The 4,713-nt window shown below is 37.5% G+C and overlaps 1 long non-coding RNA gene across 1 annotated transcript; it reads right to left on the reverse strand.

The window, feature by feature from the left end:
- Positions 1 to 3,424: 3,424 nt before the first annotated feature.
- Positions 3,425 to 4,466, reverse strand: LOC129285443 (uncharacterized). Its single transcript, XR_008587213.1, has 2 exons — positions 3,801 to 4,466; positions 3,425 to 3,712 (listed from the first exon to the last, which is right to left on the reverse strand). It is a non-coding gene; the product is annotated as an uncharacterized LOC129285443 (long non-coding RNA).
- Between the last annotated feature and the right edge of the window lie 247 nt (positions 4,467 to 4,713).

A 4,713-nucleotide genomic window follows, 5' to 3' on the forward strand; every position in this document is an offset into this window, starting at 1 on the left:
TCCAAATTGCAAACTAATTGTTATATTCAGAATTTAAATATTATACTTGTAATTAAAAATTTTAAATTTACAACTGTTTGGATTGATATTTATAACTAATTTTTTTTAAATTTTATCAATACATAATTGTTATTAATTTTTTTAAAAAAAACTTAACTGTCATTCTTCTTGAAAAATAGGGAAACGTTTACGATGCAATAGCCCAAAGAAACTAAATTCCTTGGGCTAGGAACAAGGGCAACATTAAACATGATCAAAAAACAACCAGAAAACACAAACTTGGCCCATTATAAACTGGACGTTACAACAAAGACACAAGCAGAAAATAAAGAGCACACGTAAGACATGAACTTCAAGCCGAAAAGCCCACGAACATGCAGTAAATGAAAGAAACTCGTTTGTGAAAATATATAAACCAGGGTGGTGCCGAACGAGAAAAGAGTGACGAGTTGAAAGATGCCACGAGCTCTTCTATCACTGAACATCCAAGCATCCAAATTTCTCCCATAGGATCTTGAAAACCAGTGCTTAAACTGAGAACAACAAAGGCTGTATGGTACTATACCAGCAAGAATCCATAGTTTAGGGATTACTAACCTCATCTCAATCTTGTCCTTGGCTTTATACTTTTTTATTGCACCCAACCCAAGTATCTTTCTATTAAAGACAATCTCATATGAGGAACGGTCAGCACTAAATTTGGACACCTCTCCAACACCTATTTATTATATTCATACGGATTGATGCAAATTTATACCTTTGGCAAATGAGTTTATGATATTTTCTTTTTCTTTTTGTGGCACTATGATTTGGGCTGCATGACAATCAGGGTCCATGCATGAATTTACTATACATAAAATATGGACTGTGCAAAGGCCTGCGATGTCGTGGAACATAGTTTATCAGACTCTTTGCCTTGCGGGAATAAATCAAGGAGAAAATTTTCTGCTTTGGTCATGCATTGAAGTTAAGATATACCATGCACAACTCATTCATCTTTGTCTTCATGCTGGTTCTGATAAAACTTATTACACTGCGGTTTATGCTAATCTGAATGTAGCTTCAAGAAGATTATTGTGGGAAGAACTGAACAGAGTTGGTATAGATGTTGATAGACCATGGTGCGTGGGGGTGATTTTAATGGTACGTTATTTGGGTATGAGCGGCGTTCTCTTGCTAGAAGCCCGAGCACGACCAATAGGGAGATCGTGAGGTGTGTGGAGGAGCTGGAACTAATGGTCCTTGGTTGTAAAGGTCCATTATATACTTGGCGAAGAGGGGGCTGTAAAGGCAAACTTGATTGGGTCCTTGTGAATGAACAATGGGGTGTTAAGTTTCCAAATGCTTCAATAGTCAATCTCCCTTATTTCAAGTCAGACCATCGTCCAATTCTGTTCAGGCTACAAGAAGAAGAAACAGTAAGATAGTATAAGGAGAAGCGTTTTAGATTTGTGGCTTTCTGGGTTCTTCATAGCGATTTTCAGTGTCTTATGTTTGACTCTTGGGAGGAACATGGCGGATGTTCAGTTAATGTTGGTAAATTCACTGATGCTATTTTGGTGTGGAAGGACGACGTCCATGGCAACCTTGGAAAGAAGAAAGCTCACATAATCCGTAGTTTAGAAGGTCTATCAAATATCGACTCTTCCTGTAATCATCAAGCATTTGAAGAATTGCAATTGCAGTTGTGGAATGAACTAGAAGAAATCTTAATCCAAAAGAGCCTTCTTTGGGCCCAAAAAGCAAAATGCGACTTGTTCGTATCCGGTGACAAGAATTCAAGACTTTTCCATTCTAGAGTGAATGCGAGGAGGAAGAAAAATAAAATTGATGCTTTGATGAATTATGAAGGTATAAGGGCGTATGAAGCTGAGGAAATTCACGAAATAGCTTGGGGTTTCTTCTCTCGTCGTTCTTGAAGGAAGGGGGGCCGGTGATTGCCTATATATGGAAGTGTCTTTCCCAGTGCTTGATGAGATATAGAGGCATGTTTTATCTTTAGAGATTGATATGTTGAGATAAAACGTGCTATTTTTGACATGGGTGCACTAAAATCTCCGGGCCTGATGGTCTTAATTCTCTTTTCTTCCAAAGTCAATGGGATCTTATTAGCCCTTTGGTAACTCAGTTGGTGCATCGAGTGTTTAGGGAACCATCATTATATTAGTGGTACGCTCATTGTCCTTATCTAAGAAGGATAATCCTAAGACAATAAAAGACTTTCAGCCCATTAGTCTCTGTAATGTTATTTACAAAGCTATTATGAAAATCCTTGTAAATAGAATGAAGATATTTCTCCCTACTGTGATTTCACCAAACCAAAATAGTTTTGTTCCTGTACAAGTTAGCTCAGATAATATTATTGTGGCTCAGGAAGTAATCCATTCGAAGAGGAATGTGAAAGGAAGGAAAGGATTTATGGCTACAAAAATTGATGTTGAGAAGGCTTATGATCGTATCTGTTGGGATTTTGTTTTTTTTTCCCTTGTCTTGAAGAATTGAGGGTTCCTACTTATATGTTAAATGTTCTTAAATGTTGCCTTATCACCTCTACTATGCAAATTTTGTGGCATGGTTGCAAAATTGAGAAATTCTCTCCCTCCCTTGGTCTTAGACATGATGACTCTATCTCTCTATATCTATTTGTTATATGTATTTAGAAACTCACTCATTTGATCCAAGACGAGATTAGTGGTGGTGCTTGGCAGCCCATATGCCTTACTAAAATAGGACCAACTCTCTCTCATTTGTTCTTTGTAGATGATCTTATTATTTTTACAGTTGACCAAGTTGAGGTTATCAAGCGATGTCTTGATAAATTCTATAGTGCTTCGGGTCAACATGTTAACCAGTCGAAGACTCAAGTATTTTTCTCTACAAATGTTAACCATACCTGAGTCAACCAATTAAGTACTCTTCTACGGTTTGCTCCTACTGTTGATTTGGGTAAGTATTAGGGGGTGCTAATGCATCATGGGAGGGTAACTAAGGATACCTATAGCTATATAGTCAACAAAGTAACAGGTCGACTTAGTAACTAGAAGGCATCTAACCTTTCCTTGGCTAGATGCAACACTCTTGTCTTGTCTTCCATACCTTCTTACCCTATGTAGGTATATAGTAATTTTACCGAGCCCTGTTTGTGATGAAATTGAATGAGCATCTAGGGGTTTCTCAAGGGATCAACGAGTGTAACGAAGAGGATCCATTTGGTGTCTTGGGATCATGTTTGTTGTTATAAGAAGCATGGTGGTCTAGGGGTTTGACATTTGAAGAGACAAAACCAAGCTTTCTTAATGAAGATGGGGTGGGGTCTTATTCGCAAAAGGGATTCTCTTTAGGCTCAGGTGGTCCGTAATAAGTATAAATGTGGGGAAGATCTTATTCCTAAAGTTGACCGAACTCATCCAGGATCTAGGCTAGATAAGGAATAAAATATTGCATAATGGTGGCTTAATGTTATTGACAAGCAAACGTAACCATAAATACTTAGGGAATGTAACCTTAGAATGAATGTGATCTATACAAGTATACACAAATAAAGAATAGTCAAATCCTAACTTTATTCTATTGTATGGGCTGAATATTGAGATGATTGGGCTTATGTAGAATATTGGGCTTGTCTTCCTTTCTGGGTTGTTTCACTTTCTTCTTTGTCTCAATACTCCCCTTTAATCTTGGCCCTGGTGTTTGAACGATGCCCAGTTTGTTTCTAAAAGTCCAAAACTTCAAGTGTGTCAATGCCTTAGTAAATACATCTACAATTTGCTCAGAAAAAGGCTAGTATATAGACAACTGACCATTCAGTACACGGTCACAGATGTAATGTACGTCCAGCTCAATGTGTTTTGACCGAGCATGATACACAAGATTCGAAGCTAAAGCTGAAGCACTAAGATTATCACACCATGCTACAGGAGAGTTATGCAGTCGAAGGCCAATTTCACAAGCAAGAGATTGAAGCCAAGTGAGCTCAGTTGACAGATCTGCTAAAGCTCAATATTTTTATTCAGCACCAGATCTCACCACAACCTTTTGCTTCTTTGCAGCCCAGTAAATCAGAGTATCACCCAAGAAGACACAATAGCCCCCCATAGAGAGACAATTATCAGGGCAAACATCCCAATTAGCATATGAAAATCCTTTTAAGGTAATCTATTGTGTGGCTTGATGTGTAAAGCTAGATTTGAAGTCCCTCTTAGATACCGAAGTATTCGTTTTAGAGCTTGCCAGTGAATGTCAGTTGGACAACTGAGAAATTGACTCAGTTTGTTAACTGAGAACATGATGTCAGGTCTAGTGTTGATAAGACACTGTAATGCTCCAATCAATTGCCTATATTTGAAGGGTTCTTGAAGAAGAGTTCCATCTTCTTTAGAGTAATATTTGTTGACTACCATCAAAGTAGGTATATGGGAAGAGTTCTCCATTCTAGCTTTCTTTAGAATGTCATGGATATATCACTCTTGCTTTAGATAGAGACCTGTAGCATCTCGATAGGCCTTTATACCTAGAAAGTGATATAAATCTCCTAAATCCTTGAGAGCAAACAGTTGATTTAACTGTTTAATGAATAGATTCAGTGATCTATAGGAATTCCTTGTGATAATAATGTTATCAACGTAGATGAAAACAAACATAATACATGATTTATGTTTGATAACAAATAGAGAGGTGTCACACTTAGACTGCGCAAATCCCTATTTGAGTAAA

This window comes from Prosopis cineraria, unplaced genomic scaffold (genome assembly GCF_029017545.1).
Source record: "Prosopis cineraria cultivar Desert tree isolate PC_DT_omini unplaced genomic scaffold, ASM2901754v1 PC11, whole genome shotgun sequence".
NCBI lineage: Eukaryota > Viridiplantae > Streptophyta > Magnoliopsida > Fabales > Fabaceae > Prosopis > Prosopis cineraria.